This window comes from Natator depressus, chromosome 2 (genome assembly GCF_965152275.1).
Source record: "Natator depressus isolate rNatDep1 chromosome 2, rNatDep2.hap1, whole genome shotgun sequence".
Classification (NCBI taxonomy): Eukaryota; Metazoa; Chordata; order Testudines; family Cheloniidae; genus Natator; species Natator depressus.
Genome location: NC_134235.1, coordinates 126,139,956 through 126,157,796, shown reverse-complemented (window position 1 = coordinate 126,157,796; position 17,841 = coordinate 126,139,956). Strand labels below are relative to the sequence as shown.

General features: G+C 41.2%; 1 long non-coding RNA gene across 1 annotated transcript in view; it reads right to left on the bottom strand.

The window, feature by feature from the left end:
* Positions 1–17,236, bottom strand: part of LOC141981543 (uncharacterized) — a 47,620-nt gene extending 30,384 nt beyond the window's left edge. The window contains exon 1 of the long non-coding RNA XR_012637819.1: positions 17,108–17,236. This is a non-coding gene — a long non-coding RNA (uncharacterized LOC141981543). The remainder of the gene's footprint in view (positions 1–17,107) is intronic.
* Between the last annotated feature and the right edge of the window lie 605 nt (positions 17,237–17,841).

The following is a 17,841-nucleotide window of genomic DNA, read 5'->3' as shown; positions in this document are numbered from 1 at the left end:
CTGAGCTGGACTTTCCCTGCAATTGTTCCTCCAAGTCTCTATAGGCTGCCCTAGCACCCTGCACAAGAACTAAGAACAGGGAGATGGAGGAGAGACTGGTTGATGCTTTTGACTAGCACCCAGCAGTGAGGGAAAGGAAAAAGCTGACTGAATAGAGTGAACTGATATTTTTGCATCTACAGTAGTTTAAAATAATTGGTTTAACCCAAACCTGAAGATTCAGAACATTTTCTTGGTGGTACCTGTGACAGATATGATAATATCCTGGACAAATCTTTGTGAACTACATTTGTCATGCTGTCTGGAGTGGCTCACAACTGAGTGCCCTACCTCAGGGCAGGCTGTCAGAAAACAAGGGCAGACACCCCAAACTGGTGGTATATTCTATAATTAGATTTCACCAAGGCAGTAACAAATGTGAACTCCTGGGTCACTATACCAGTTTTACCATGGAGTCACAGACAGTCCCCTTAGAGATTCTCCAGCCTCTCTTGCCACCCGGACAAACTGGACTTTGTGATAATGGTCATATAAACCAATAATCACACTACATCAGGTTTCTCCCAGTTGCAAGAGACTAGTCACTTACCCAAGATCAATTGGTACTCAGGCTTTCACACCAAAAACAATGCTGGGAAGCCACTTCTATAGTAAAACTAACTAAAGGGTTATTAGCTAAGCAAAAAGAATGAGAGTTATTGAGAGATTAAAGCAAGTAAAACATATGTACAGGTGAATCACAGTTTGTAACTCCAAATGGTGGCAGTGATATACTAAACTGCCAGTTTCCCAAAAGAAGTCTTTCAGGGCTACCCAGAATAACTCTGGAGATCTCCATCTTCTCATTCAGTTATTCTGTTAGAAACCAAACAGTCCAAAGATAAAGGAACTTTCTTTGCATCCATATTTTCAGTCTCTTTATACAGAAAACAAGCTAACAGTGGCTCTAGCCACATGGGCTTTTCCTTGTATGTCAAGGGTGAGGAATGTAGTTAGTCTTTTTACCTCAGGTCACCACATCCAATGGCCATTCTCATAAAGTCCTTCATTAACATTCCACAAGGCTTCCTTGATGTCTGATGGAGTTAAGTTACAGGAGTATTTACCATGTAAATGTTTATTACACTATAACAAACAGATATGCGGAAAGAATGCATGCAATACCCACTTAGTTTTATGAAGTTTAAATACCCAAAACACTAATTGCTTTGATCTGTATGAATACACAAGTGAATTGACCAGAGTACACTCTAGCATGACCTGGTTTGCCAGCATCACAATGTTTAAATATCTTAGGAGCTCATTGTATTGAAAATGCAAATGTTTATGTGTTACTCTGGAATTGTACTCAACTTCTCTAGGAGACATGACTAAGGCTGGGAAAGCCATATGTACTTCAAGAGACTCTTTGAAACAATTGGTTAGACAAACAAAGTTTAGTGGGATTCTTAAGAAATTCCTGGGAGGAGGGGGGAAGGCAACTTATCTCTGGACCCATCCTTTTGAAGCTGCACCTTGAGGAGAAACATTTTCTGCTCATCACTTATCATATGAGGACCAGACCGGAAACCCAAACTGTATAAGAGTGACTCACAAATTTGTAGGTGTACTTGTTCTGAGTTATGAACTTGTAACCACAGAAAAATCCTATGGTGGGGTTTGAAGGATCATTCATTGGTCAGAGCCCTTGCTCTGGGGTAATCTCTCATAAGGTTATTACCACAGGTGTAGGTTCTTTATTGTTTTTTCATGTTTTCTATGCTTGTTTAGAAAGAGCTGTGTGGTAACTTATACTTGTGGCAATTATACTGTTTATAGCCTTCAAGGAGTAAGCAAAAGCTTGCTTAGGCAGACTGTTTTCTGGGGAATTCACTGTGTAGGGCAGGAACTGAGCAGCCTGGAAATGCCTTGTCAGGAGGGAGTGGGATGTAGGTCTTCATTCAAGAATGGGGATAATTGAAGAGGCTGGAGCGGGTGCTAGACCAAAAAGAGGGGGAATGCAGATATAGTTGCCTCAGACTAGGGCAGTACCTCCTTTATAACCTTTACCAAAATGGTTACCTGGCACCTGGAATACAGAAGATCCAGGTTCAATTCCCTGCTATGCTTGACGTGGAGAAAATATTTGAATTTAGCCTACATTGAAGGAGAATCCCCTAGCCACTGGGTTAGAGAGAGACAGGTGCAGATCTGGCCTATTGAAACTGTACCTCCATGTATAGTCATTGGAGCAGCGACTTGACTTGGATCTCCTCCATCCCCAGGGAGTGTCCTAACTGCCTGGCTATAATCTCATTCTCCCTTGCTTTGGCCCAATGACTATAGAGTTAGTGGATGTCTTGTTTGATGCAAAAATGAAATTTTGTGGATTTTTTCAGTACATTGAATTTCTTTCCAATTTGGTTCAGGTTTTCTTCACCAGAAATGCTAGCTAACCAAACAGTTATAATACAAATGAAATATAACCACTATATGTTTTAAACCAAGTTTTACCATATACTTTTGAGGTGTGATCAATGATGGTCTGACATTCATGGAGTAGTGCACAGGACTGTGCAAGATGTTATGTGCATATGATTGCATAAATACAATTACTTTTCCATGATGTTCTTTGACAAGCTGAATGTGATCAGAGGCTTATGAATCACTGAAAACAAAAAGTTAAAATTGAACTAAAGCAACATTAACTTGTAATTGGATGAGACTAACACCCCAATAGGATGCTGGGATGGGTTGCCCCAGGGTGCCATCTGGAACTGGGGTACCATTGAGGCCCCATGACCCAGGAGCCTGGGCTCCCTTTTACACTGTAGTGCTATGACAAGCTGCAAAAGCCCTCTATAGCCTGCACTTTCACCAACATACATACAGGTAGGGGCACACCCAGCTGCAGTTACATGCAGGCAGGATTTCTGACCTGCATAGGAAGGCTACATCTAGGGCAACTGTCAGCTTCTCAGGCATGCACCCCCTCTGGAATATAAACCCCAAATTTTACCATCTTGCTCTGCAAAGGGAACTTTACAGTGTAAGCGCATAAAAATTTGCTCCCTCTCTCAATGCGGAGAGGAATATGCAACAGCCTTTTGCTCTTTTGTTATAATTCCCATGCACTGCTTTAAATAAAGCAAAAAGAAGATTAACTTCAAAAGATAGATTTTAGGTGATTATAAGTGGTAGCAAACAGATCAAAGCAGATGACCTAGCAAACAAACAAAAACACAACCTAAACCTAACATAATAAATGGATGGGATATGAACAGAAGTTTCTCACCCTAAGATAGTAGTTCCCAAACTAGGGGCACCACTTGTTCAGGGAAAGCCCCTGGTGGGCTGGGCCGGTTTGTTTACCTGCAGTGTCTGCAGGTTCGGCCGATCACAGCTCCCACTGGCTGCGGTTGGCCGCTCCAGGCCAATGGGGGCTGCGGGAAGGGCGGCCAGCACGTCCCTCAGCCCACGCTGCTTCCTCAGCCCCCATTGGCAGAGAACAGCGAACTGCGGCCACTGGGAGCTGCGATCAGTTGAACCTGTGGATGCGGCAGGTAAACAAACTGGCCCGGCCTGCCAGGGGCTTTCCCTGAACAAGCAGTGCCCCTAGTTTGGGAACCACTTCCCTAAGAGATGATACAACCAGGCTACAGAATCTTAAGGGGCAAACTGCACTTGCTTACAACTTGGACACCCCAGGTGTTCCGTTCACAGATTAAAAGGCCTTCAGCCTTGGACCAGCACTTCCTCCAGTTCAATCTTTGTTCTTAAAGTGTTTCCAGGAGTCTTCTTGTGTGGGGATTGAAGAAGACCAGATGTCACTCCCAGCCTTATATAGCTTTTGCATATGGCACGAACCCTTTGTTTCAGAGTGTGATTCCCACACCCGTCTGTGCAAAACAAACAAACAAACAAAAAACAAACAAACACCAAAACCACTGACATCCCAAGGTGGAGTCTAGAGACATGTGGTCTCATCACATGTCCTTGTAGCATCACAACAGCCATCACTCACAGGCTGTTTGGAGAGTTCACAAGAAGGCTCCCCAGGTAGGAGATAAGCTTCTACTAAGGCGTATTGTTCTTTTTAATGGCTCATTGGCATGAATAGGTCCTTCCCAACCAGCTATCTAGACTGAAAACATCTTGTCTAGTTGTCATTACCCAGGTATAACTACACTGAAATAGAGATACAGTCAATATTAATAACTTCAGATACAAAAATGATACATGCATACAAATAGGATATTCAGCAAATCATAACTTTTTCAAAGACATATCACATGACTTATCTTGCATAAAATACATCATGATTATGACAATCATATCACTGCAAAGAATATGGGGTGCAATGTCACCTATGCATTCTATGTAATAAGGTGATTTAGGCATTCAGATGTCCCCACTAAGAAAGAAAGCTGTAGAAATTTAACATTAGGATACTCCAGAGTATGCTTTATTACACCATTAATACATTTCTCAAGGTGTTGTGAGGCTGATTGCTTTCAATCACCTGGGGCATATATTAGTGGACTAAAAAACACCCTGGAGTATCTTAATGCTATTATATTAAATTTCAATTACCATTTTAAAACTAGGCTTTTTAAAATCGCTCCTCTTTTTAAACACATATTTCACTAAAAACTACTCTCTGCAGAAAGGATAAAAGCTGACCAAAGAAGTTAACATTTTTCCAGTTGACAATCATACAGAGTTCTCTCTACTTTTTCTGCTGATTTGTAAGCTCTCATATTTTTCTCTCCTTTCCATCATTGTTTGCCCTTCCCACCATGTTATTCCAATTCCCTTCCACTCACTTGTCCATACCATTTCTTTCACAGAAGATAGCATTTTAAAATGCTATTTTTGTCTCCATTCAGAGACTTTTCAGCTGTGTTCATCAGCACTCTGTAGGCTCTTAGCCACTGTTAAAGGTTTTGATTAGTTTCTATTTGCATTTCTGGTGATATTTTAACAGTTGTTAGAACATTGTGACATTCCAAATCTTAGAGTTAGTCAAGTTAAACAGCAGAGAAATCGGAGCATAAGAGCAGGATCTACAGTAGGAATTAATTGCAGTGAGTGAGGAGAATAAGATATTGATATTGACACTAGTATACAAGTATCCATAATAAGAGAGATCAGGGCAGCTATCAGAAGTGGGTCCAGCCAGTCTATAGGACTATTTTGAGTTAATTAAGAAAAACAAGATGTAAAACTTTATTGGAATATACTTTCCTGAGAACACATTGCAAAGAATATGGTTAACCCCCAACTAAGCATAAGCAAGCTCTAGTACAAACGATTAAGAAGTATCAAAAGGTAAAAAACAAACAAACAAAAAGGCTGCCAAAAAGGCAATGGAAGTCAACAGTTTCCATGGCTTTTATTAACGTTTTTGTACAGTTGTCATCTGTGACAGACTGGGAAATTTGTGTAAAACATTAATTCTAGTTATGTCTCAGTGCATACTGAATAACCCATTGCTACTGGAGCTAGTGTCAGTATCTCCCAGACCAACAACAATTGAGTCATTAACCTAAGTAGCCTGATTTTGGAATGGCAGCCCTTTGGTAGAATGGGAGGGCTGCAGCCTCGGTAAAACCACTTCTACTTAGGTTGTCTGCTGGAGGTATTGGAGCGATGGAAAATCCTGAACAAACAAACAAACGGAGCCAAGGTTCCCCCCCACACACTTCTTTCATTTTAAGCAAAAAGACAGGCAGGTTCAGGGAACACAAAGGGGTATTCTGTGAGTAAGAGAAACTCTAACCTCCATCCTCAACAAGCTGAAGAGGACAAGAAACTGGTGCTTGCCCAGACCCAAGGGACCTGGATAGCACAATACACAAGTCCAATGCATGAGTCTACAAGAGGGATCTCAGCCAGGACTGCAATTGCACTTTAGACCCTGACAAAGATCCCTAGATCTTGGCCTATGGACAAGTAATTTATCAGAGCATGAAAAACAAGGCTAGGAGAGCTAGTCAGAAGATATTCATGCTAACATTGCCCTCACCCTCCCAGACACTTTCAATGACACAAAAGGCAACAACCTGACCTCAGTTTATCTATATAAATCAGGAGTCTATCCCCTAGTTGACAAAATTTGTACCTTTAACAGACTTAACACAGAACTATGAAGGAGGAGCAAATATTTCACTGTACATAAGTCTTCCAACTATATGCAGAAGAAAGTCTACAAGAAAGGAAATTCCCATCAAAGGATATACAAGATGGGCTTACAGGGAGTACAGAATTCTCTGTTCCAACTGCAAACATTTCTTTGGCTATAACGTGTATTTCCTCACTAAGGCAATATTGTCTCACTAGACTTTCCAAGTCCATATTACAGTGGGACCTCAGAGTTATTAACACTTTGGGAATGGAAGTTGTTCATAACTGAAATGTTCATAACTCTCAATAAAAATGTTATGGTTGTTCTTTCAAAAGTTCACAGCTGAACATAGACTTAATACAGCTTTGAAACTTTACTATGCAGAATAAAAAAGGAAAGCAACATTTTAAATAGTTTACATTTAACACAGTACTGTACTTGCTTTTTTTTTTTTTTTTTGGTCTCTGCTGCTTCCTGATTGTGCATTTCTGGTTCCAAATGTGGCTGACTGATCAGTTCATAACTCTGGTGTTCATACAATATGCCTCCTTATTGAGTTTTGCCTAAAGGTTGGGATAGCTGCTTAAATTAGTTGTATTCTCAGAGAGAAGTCATGGTCTTCATTAAATACTGCCCAATGGTAAGCCCACATCAAAAAGATGGAGGGTTGACCAGGTCAAGAATAAAGTTCATGGCTGTGCACAGCCATGAAGTTAGTCTTCTAGCTGCATAGCTGTGACAAGGGAAAAACAGCACTTAGCAGCAAGGGATACTGTGTGTATTTGAGAACTTCCAATAGTCCTTCAGACGGGGTGGATGATTTATTCTGATTGGGGCCAGCATTATGATTACTGGAGGAAGATCCTTCATAGTGGAAAGAGGTGGGATTATTTTACTAGGGCTGGGGGAAACATTAAAAAGTGCAAATAAAGGGTACACAATTATCTTGGGTACTCTCTGGGTGGTCAGAGTGACCAGCTCCAGGCCTCATCCCTGTAGAGTTAAACTACCAGTGAGCTATAATTGGATTTTCTCTGCCAGGAACTCCTCTAGTATCAGCTGTGCCTGGGGAGCCACTTTCTCTTTGCCCCAAGGGTCCTACAACATTTAGTAGCTCTGCTGAAAAGGCAGCCTCAGGCAGGCAGCCTCAGGCAGCCTCAGGTGAGTGGTTAACAGGCCCAATTCTGCTTCTGTTATGCATGCACATATGGATTTAAATGGGAGGTGTATCTGAGGTCAGAATTGGGCCCTTCAGCCAAATCTTTCAAGAGCAGGGCCACACAGAGGTTTCTGGGGGCCTGGGTCAACAGCTGAAACTGTGACCCCCCCCCATGCACTTCCAAAAAAATTACTACTGAGGGGAGGCCTGGTGGGGTGAGGGAGCTGGAGAGTGAGCCCACACCCTGCAGTGGTGGCTCCTGTCCCATAGGGCTGGGCCCAGCTCCCCATTCCAGGCATGCGACCCAGCAGGCTGGGTTGCTGAGCCACTCAGGTTTGACCCAGATTCCCTCTTGTCATGAGAAGGAGGCTGTCAAGCCAAATTTCAGTGAGTAACATTGCAACCCTGTGTGCCGGATCACACCACCACTCAGTTCGGGAGCCCTCTCAAGTAGTGGGCCTGGGGCCAACTGCCCCTCTTGCCTCCAACCTCCCCCCCCCCCACACACACACACACACTATACAAATTTAGAATCTAGAAGCCATGGCTGTCTTCTGCCTAAAAATAAACACACACCTGACATAACTGGCAGACAGACTAAGTTAGACCTAAAGTTATTTGCATGTGTATTAAAGAGGTTTGTAATGGTAGCAGCACAAACTGGATACTGTGGGTTAATGGAATTTTGACTGTTTCGAGCTATATAGTTTTGTTACTAGCTTTGGGGTTTTCTTCCCTCCCTTAGAAATTTTGATACATCTCTGGAGTGGATATTGCTGCTACAATAGGTATTCTAGAAATCAAAACAAATATGTGATTCTTGTTTAGTGGATGATCACTAAGACACTCCCAAAGGCTATTTTAAAAGTGCATCCTAAATATTCTTAAAAGCTTTTAAATCACCTATTCATTAAATTATTGCAAAAATAAAAATCTCTAAAATGGAGAAGGGAAGACAGATGTAGCAGTTCTTAAAAGCTGCACCAGTATTGTTTTACCAGCATGTGCACCCATTTACTTTTAGTTCCATTTCCCCATAAGTTTTGTGGGTGGGATCCAAAAAGGGATTAGCACTGCAAAGTCTAAAGCATCATAGCACCTCATTTTTTAGACACCTAGAAAAGTCACAGGAACAATACTGCAATCCACAAAGTCTGAGTTAGGCATCTAGGCTCCCTATACAACAAATGGGGAGAGATAGACACCTACAAAGGCTATTCACAAATGCTAACTAGAGGAGTGAGCTTAGGTGGCTCCCTAACTAGTGTGCTGGCATCTACCAATGCCATGTCCTTAGCCCCTCCCCTCTCTCTCTCTCAGAGTTAGGTGCACTGGAAGGAGGTGCCTATGGGTAGGCAGCTTAGACACCTAAGCTGCTTCTTATGAGAATAAATTGGGTGCCTGCCTCGCTCCATACAAGGCAGCCAGGAGGAGCCCACCTTGTAACATTTAGCCCAGCAGTTCAAGCTAGCAGCGTTACAGAGGGTAAACACAGGTTACCCACTTCTCATTTGGGGAACGGGGACTTTAGTATATCCATTTTTTAAAAGCCAAAAAACCCACTAACTCAATGGTTAGAGCACTTGTCAGGAATGCAGGAGATCCAGATTCAATTCCTCCTTCTCTGCCAGAGGGAGAAAATGGAGACCCTGCTTCAAATCCTCTCTCTCAGCTTAGTAGTTAGAGCACTCTCGTAAGGCATCTTCTAGATGTGGGGGTCCCTCCATCTCTGCTGTTGCAGCTGTTCCACTGTGGATAAATAATGGAAGAGTAGTTGAAGCAGGGGGATTGGACCCTGGGTCTCCTACTTCCCAGTGGAGTGCTCTAATTATTGGGCTACAGTTATTCCCATTCACTCTGTCTCTGATCCAATGATTGTTCCACTGCAGATAAATATTTAAATGGCCAGAGACAGAGTGAAGATGATGCTGTAATCCGGTGATTAGGGCACCCACCTGGAGTTCTCCTCTTCAAATAATTTCTCTCCCTCTAGCAGAGGGTTGTATTGAACTTGGGTCTCCCACATCCCAGCTGAGTATTTTAACCACTGGACTAAAAGTGGTAAGGTGGGCAGATTTCAAATGGGACCTGATCCAGTCAGCATGCTCAGAGACTGCCTATCAGAGGAAATCCCAAATGTGACTGAGATGGACAAGCTCCTACCTTCTCCTTATTCATTAATTGCTCTGGAGCTTAGGCACCCATAGTGGGGGAGCAGTGCACATACCCCAGGGTCTAAAACTTAGGTGCCTAGGAAATTTTTACAGTGGAAAAGTGGCACCAAGTCAGTTTAGGCACCAATAGAGTTAGCAGGTCAGCCACATGGATCACAGTAGAGCTGCACAAGGAGACTTTGGTGTCTAGCTATGGAGTTTAGGCACTTAAGTTGCTTCATGGATCACACCTTGTGTGTCTGACCTACACACATTGTCTTTCTCCTCTCGGGAAAGCCCAGAGGCTTTTTTAGAAAAGCAGACCCCTGTCTTTACCCAACATATCTCAAATTCAATAACTTCTTTTCCAGACTGGTGCTGTCTTTAAAACACTCCTCACTTATCACTCTAACAGCAGCACACCCATATTAAGTAGTGCATCAGCTCCTACCGCTTTGAGCCTGTATTATATAGTGCATCACATCTCTCCCTCTCCCAGCAGGTTTTGCTAAGGCTTAGTAGCTAATTGGACCATACCCTATTCTAATTCTGTAATAGTTAAGCTTCCTGCAGCTGTTTCTTGTTAAATCTATCTTCTCTAAGGGGCTGGAGATTTTTTTTTTCTTCTTACCCTCACCCTGACAGTTTATCATATCATGGCTATGGACTTCTCTTCTGTTCCACCTCTATCAGAGTACAGCTTCATTAGCCTTCAGTCAGAGCAAGACTTAAAGGTCTAATGTGATGACTATTTAGTGAAATGCTTTTCCCCTTTGCACTGGAAAGTTATTGGTCGGATAAAGGGGGAAGTTTCCTCATAGTTGAAAGGCTAGAGGCAGTTACCCTGGTCCCTGCATCTAAAGAGGAGGCAATTTAACGGGCAGACTGAATGGTAGGATTGAAAAGCTGAGAGCCAGGCACTGAAGCAGCTTGTTGCTTGACAGGAGAACAGCAGTAGGAGAATACAGAGCAGCAACTTCCAAGCAAGTGGAATAGGACAATTGCATATGTGGATGGCAGGACAATAGGGAGAAGCCCAATGGGCCCAATTACATTTAATACCCCTTAACTGACCTGCCCCTCAGACCTAAGTTAAGGATGTTTGAAGCCATTGTGTACCCTTTATCTGCACTTTTTAATGTTCCCCCAGCCCTAGTAAAATAATCCTGTTTCTTATTCAGACAATCAAATGCTAAGCGGGACCTAAGGAGGGATGGAGCCTTTGCCTGGAGCACCTACAGTTCTTGCTCCTCAGTTTATGATACATAGAACTTGCAACCAGACACCTGCAAGGTATTAGAGTACCGCGGCACTCAGTAACTCCCTGCAAGTGGTAAACAACATATATATTTTGAGGTGATTTAAGTTTAGACTGACCCATTGGGATCAGCATAGAATATCAGGATTGGAAGGGACCTCATCTAGTCCAAACCCCTGCTCAAAGCAGGACCAATCCCCAATTTTTGCCCCGGAGCTCTAAATGGCCCCCTCAAGGATTGAACTCACAACCCTAGGTTTATCAGGCCAATGCTCAAACCACAGAGCTATCCCTCTGGCATAGAGTAAAAGGTAATGCATAGCTGTGCCAGCTGCAAAGGAGTGCCAGGTAGTAATGGTGCCTCAGAGGAGGAGCCCATGGGTGTGAGAAGTAACTTATTCCATTCCCTCTCAGGGCAAGCCATAGCTCCACCTACTCTCCCCCTCTTCAGAATAGATCCACTGACTCTATTTTCCTTTGTAATCTGCAGTGTTCTTCTGTCTGGTGAATTGACTTAGTCCTCCAGGCAAATGAGAATAAACCTCTTCCAGCACAACGAAACCAAGCAATCTATTGCCCTCCTCAGCTTAGTTCTTCACCTTAATTATCTGATTGAGTCTAGTTCTTGCCACTCCCGGGGACAACTCTAATCAGCTGTTAACATTCCCCTTAAACACAGGGATATGCACTTCTTTCCATCTTCCCTATAGCCCCTCAAGGGTACAGACCAGGCCCCAACTCCACACTCTTCTCCTCCTCTCCACAGGTTTAAATCTTTACCAAAAGTTAAACCTTTACCCTTTGATGCAGGGCTCACAAGTTATTTTTTATTGCTGGGATTCTTCCATGGTGCTTTGGTAGAGACCCACAAATAATACCTCTAACTATCCCTTCTAGCCTCTCTCACTTTCAAGCCCAAAATATCTCCTCTTCCTTGAGGTATTTTATGTCAACTCTTGAACTGTCCCTCTCCAGGAGAAACAAAAACATTACACCTAATTCCTATACCATCTTGCTTTCCTCAAGCAGTTATTGACTAGATCTACCCTCCCATAATCTTTGCAATCACCTGACAGTCCTACTGTCTTCAATTCCCTTCTATCTTTAAAGTACCTGATCTTGGAAGAGGGTGGAGCTGGACACAGGCTTGTCCTGAAAGGGGCAACCCATTCTGCAAGAAAATGGTATGTTCTTCCTTTGCACTCTGGGGAAATTCTAGAGGGACAAGGGTTGGACAATAAATTTCCATTAATACTTGTTTTTCCAAACGGATAATTGGGTTTTTGTCTAACTAAGACCTTATTGCAAAAGTATGTGTTTTCTACAGAAAGTTTCCATTTTTGTTGAAAAAACAAATGCCTGAAAACAGAAATATTTTGATTTTATATGTTGCTGTGTTGTCTCATGGGACTATAGCTCAGTGCGTCTTTTCATTGCTCTGGACTGGGCTCCCTGGCTGGACTACATATCCCATGATGCACAGCAGCCAGGAAGTTCCATGATTCACTACCTCCCTTCTCTAAGATGGGAAACTATGGTCCATGATGGGAAATGTTGTCCAAACGGGAAACAGGCTTATGGAGGAGAATAGAAGCATTTTAACTACAACTCCAATTAATTACCTTGGCAGTATTTCCAAATAGAAATAATTTACTTTATGGCCAATTGTTCAAATTGTATCCAAGAAATCAAAATTTTCCACAGAAAATTTAGATGAAAATTATTTAAAAAAATTGTGAAAGTTTGCCATAGAATTTTTTTAATAGCTTTATTGAAGATAAAGAGAATTAAGAGGATGTACCGACAATCTTTGTTCCTTTCCCTAACTTTCCCTCATTCAACTTGTCTATTTGATCATAAGCAAACAGAGATTAATATATCAGAGAAAAGATGCTATTTTCTACTGATTTACAATTAGTGAGAGATTTGAATGCTAGGCTACTCTCCAAAAGTTCACAATCTAACTTAAATCAACACTCTTTTGAATTAGAATGTTAGTTCAAATAGCTAAAGGATTAATAGAAGTTGAGTTCTTTCACCCATGGAGATTGGACTCCTGCTTTCTCTCACAAGTGGAAATGAAACCTTTGTCTTTCTCATTCTAGTCATTGTTTCTGTACACCACACAATTTGGCATGACTGGCTGTGCCTGCTTCAGAGAGATACAGGATTGGGATAGGTTTCAGAGTAGCAGCCGTGTTAGTCTGTGTTCGCAAAAAGAAAAGGAGTACTTGTGGCACCTTAGAGACTAACCGATTTATTTGAGCATAAGCTTTCGTGAGCTACTTCTCACTTCATCAGTAAATTGTAGGTTAAAAGTGAGGTGCGTTGGCAAGAGCTTTTTGCAAATCCTGCCTGTACTATGTCTGGTGCAAGTCAATATTATTAGCTTTCATTTGCTTTAGCACAAAATTAATTATACCTAGCATTAAAACAAAGTGTTTTTTCATTTTGAAGTTCTGAACAAATATTAGTTACTATAACACACCCCCTCAGTACCTTAGTAAATCATTGTTTACCTCATTTTACAGATGGAGAAATGGATACAATGCTATGTCAGGGCTTGACAAATAGGGGAAAACTTGCCACCGTTTTAAAAAGTTTATGGCCAGCTCTAAGACTAAAGTCCTCAGTGCAAAATTGTTTCTCATCCACTTTCTCTCTGGCTTCCACACCTCTGGGGCATCTCTCAGGAAAATACAAGAAATACAGGAAGAGAAACAAATCAATACAGTTCACAATCGGAAAACTTTTCTCTTGTTGTTTCCTCTTTCCTTTTTCCAGATTTTTACTCTTCTCTTTCCATCTTGGTTGTTCATTCTTCCCCTTCTTTTATGTTTCCTTCCTTTTCTTTCATGTAGTATGTGCTCTCTACTTTTTATTTATTCTCTCATGTTCCTGTCTTTTTCATTTCTCCTTTTTATTTTAAAAATTAAATTACACCACTAATTAGTTTAAGAAAATAACATTTTCCCCCTATTACAATTTATTCTACTTCCCTCAGCCCTGGCCTCTGTAATTATTTCCCCTCAATCCACCGTATTTCCCTCTCTCTCCCTGTTCCCTTAATATGGTGTTTTCCATTCTCTTCTGTTCCTCTCTGTTCTGCCCTCATTTTCCCCACGTCTGTTTGTCCATTGCTCCTTTATGTTCTTGTCTGGCTCTCCCACATCTTGCTTCTGATGTCAGAACCACTACTCCCTTCTATCACATTTAAAAATCACTCAGAAGTCAGATTGGTTGAAGAGAAGACATTTTTACTGGAGATGGTTAAGAGTTTTTTACATGGAAAAAAGGGGTTTAGACACACATTGCCAGTCAACAATTCATTTTAATTAAAAATTTTCAGTGAAATTTAAACATTAGATATTTGGACAAAAAATAAACTTTGTTCTGAACTTTTGAAGAAAAAGGCCATTCTCTCTCACTTTTTTGTTTAACTTTCCTAGAGGAAAAAGAGGGGGGAGAGCTTTTTCAAAATAAAAGTGAGATGTTTCCCATCAAAACTAAACAAGATCATTTCCAAATTATTTTTTTCAAGAGCACTGACAACTTCCATGACAAATTCAGACAAAGCAAAACAAAACAACATTTTTTTCCCCGCAGAATTTTTGGTGTGAAACATACAAAGTAGAGCTAATTGGAAAACGGTAACTGAGATCAGTACATTCGGACTAAGAATGCTTCGTATTCCTGAGATATCTAATTTATGCTGGTCATGTTCAAAGGATTAACACAGACATTAGCTCAATCATTCCAGTATTAACATTATTTCTTGTTTGTATAGTCACTGCGATGCTTGTAACTTGAAACCTATACTTACATCCCAACATTTTAGACACTTTAATTCTTTTAAGGAAACACTTTTAACTGGTAAATAGAATTTGAAATACTTTTTAACATAATTTAAAATGTCAAGTATAATTATTTCCATACTATTTTATATATATGTGTGTGTATGTCGCTTAACTAGACCATAATATTTTAAATTGGTGATTCATATTTTTAAACTATTCACATGCCTCTTTCTATTTGTCTTCCCAATGGCCATCAGTATCTTTTGTCAAATATTTTAATATAATTCACATTCCGCCAACACTGTGTGAATCCAGAAACAAGTCCAACATGTGCATTGTCCTAGTTGCTAGACTTTCAGAAAGCAAACATGTACTAGAGTTGCTGACTGAGATGCTATCCGATACAGTGATAACTATTCCCAAGACTTAGTGTGCTACAAGACTTCAACATCAAATTGACAATGCCTCTGAAGCAATGGCCTAATATCGCTTCTCAACACTTTCTACTCTTATTTTTTCATAACTACACTCTAAAGCTTCACACTCATCCAAGACCTGATTTTCACTTTGGAAGAGGCTATAAGCCTAGGTCCTAACTTTCAGGCACCTTGAAAATCACTGGGATCCACAAAGCCTGAGTTAGGCATGTAGGCTCCCTATACAAGGAATTGGGGGATGCAGTCCCCTAAGAATAAGAGATCCACAAATACCAGCACCCTAGATGGAGAGTTGCCTAAATTAGCCACTGGAATATACTAATGAGAAGGATGTCTTCTAAACTCTGACCCTCCCATAAAGTTAGGCACCTATTTCTGCTTGCAGTCCACAGCTTGAAGTCCCTCTCCTGGAGTCATTTTTGGGCCAATAAATCACGTGTAGATTTGTCAGTCTACTTATAACAGGGATTCTCAAACTGAGGTCGTGACCCCTCAAAGGATCATGAGGTTATTATCTGGGATTCGTGAGCTGTTAGTGTCCATCCCCAAAACTGCTTTGCCTCCAGCATTTATAATAGTGTTTAATATTAGACAAATGTGTTTTTAATTTATAAGCAGGGCAGGAGGGTCACACTCAGAAGCTTGCTGTGTGAAAGGAGTCACCAATACAAAAGTTTGAGAATCACTGAATCATAACCTTTAGCCAAGTCATTAGGACACTTGCCTGGGATCTCCCAGGGTCAGGAGGCTTAAGTCATTTCTTGCAAGAATATCTTCGGCATCTGCCTAACTCCATGCAAAAATACACGCGAGGAAATGGTGGCAGCTTGCATGATAGCCTTTTGTCCAGTGGTTAGAGTACTCAGCCAGGATGTGGGAGACTCCAGTTCATGTTTCTCATCTGTCTGATGAGAAGCAATTTAAACAGTTAAGTGCCCCAACCACAGGTTAATGGGATATTATTATGTGCATCCCAGTCTTACTCGTTGAAGTCATTGCACTTTAACTGAATATTAATTGGGACAAAGACAGAATGAGAATCACTCTCTAACCCAGTGATTAGAGCATTCACTAGGAAAGTAGGAGATCCCTGTTCATCAGACAGAGGGGAAAACTGATCTGGAATCCCCCATATCCTGAGTGAATACCGTCTCCCTTGGGATAAAGGTTATAAGATAGGGCTTCTTCCCCAGCCCCAGGTTCTTTTGTGTGGTGTTGGATGGCCTCTGAGCATGTGTACCGCACTGGACCCTGCAGGGGAGATAGATAGAGCCACGCTTATCTTCATCCTGGTATAAGGATTGTGCTGAGCAGATACTTACTTCAGGCAGCAATGTGCATGCCCACAGCAGAAACTTAGGTGCCTAGAGGCCTTTTACAGCAAAAATGTAAGTGCTGACTGATCAAGTCGACAAGAGCAAACGGGACAAATGCCACTTTTGGAAAAAAAAAAAAAAAAAAGAACACCCGCGACAGGGCTTAAATAAGTGACAGTCCCGGCCAAAACAGGGCATATGGTCACCCTACCTATAAAGCTCTGAGCACATGGAGAAATGTCACTGTGCACAATTTAGGTGCTTTTCCTTAGATTTCCTTGGCAATGAAAAAGGTTTTAAACTGTTGCTTAAATTGACACCCCTTTTCTGTGAAATTCCTTTGCCAGTCCAGTGGACCTGAAGGAAATAATTTCTCCATCTTTGGACTGATAAAAATTATGCCACCGTAATGTATGTTGAGCAGTCAGGGATAGGGCATAGGAATTCATTAACCCCTGAGCACTCATTTCAGGCAATCTGCTCAAGTTTTGGGAAACCTCTACATTGTGTTGGGCATATTTAGAGACTTAACAGATACTAACACAATCAATCCCAAAGAAGTTTTACACCCTTTCATTAGATGATTCATTCACATTCATGCTAATAACATACCTATTTTTATATCTCCCATTTTCTATTCTCCCCTTCCATCTTTTCCTCCACCTAGCTCTCTTCTTCTCGGAAGCATTAAACAGCTAACTCCTTTTCTTTATTTGCTGCCTCCTGGTTCTACTTTTGCCATGCTTTTCCCATGAGATAAAATAGGAATGGAGGAGCCAGGAGGCAGTGTACACAGAAGAGGAGTCACCAGCTGTGTGATGGCCAGGCAATAGCATAACAGCACCTTCTATGCACAAAAGTAGTAAAAGAAAGTTTCTTACACAAGCGGCTTTCTCTGTGGTCTGTCCTCTGATGTCACATGCAGCAAATTACACCCCTGGTTGCATGGAAAGGTTCAAATTACATGGGTTTCAGATAATGTTCTGTGCAATTGCACACGTCTCACAGGTCTCGGACTGGCTATGCTCAGGCAAGTTAATGCATCTGTTATTCACGTTACCATGGAACTGTGATCCACTTAAGGTCAAAACTGAAAAGGTGTTGAGAACATTTAAGAAAACAAAAACAATTGCTTAGAAAAACTCATTCTGAAATAATCAGCCCTTATAGCCTCTTAGTCTTTTTTTTCCTCTCTGGAAAAATACGATACCATGCAGAAAGAGCTTATCTAAAGAAGAGAAACAGCATTTTAAAGTAATGGGTCTGGACTGCTATTCCTTAACTTAATGATTTGGCACTTTACTCTTTTTTTTTCTTTCTTTTTGGGGACAAGCCCACTTTATATGTAAATTTCTATACTGCTCATAAAATGGAAAAATGTTGTATAAACTCAGCAATATCGTTGTTCAGTGAAAAAAAATTACAACAAAATGGTTTGTCTTGATGATATGCATCCATTAGTTGAAGACCATAAAGGAATGTTATAAACATATTTGGAGCTGCTAGGTGATGATTTTTCTTGACAGGCTAATGTGCTGTGCTATGAGTAGAAATTGACTAATATTATTGAAAACAAGAAAATGACTTCAGTCTCTTTTATGCAGAATAAATCTCA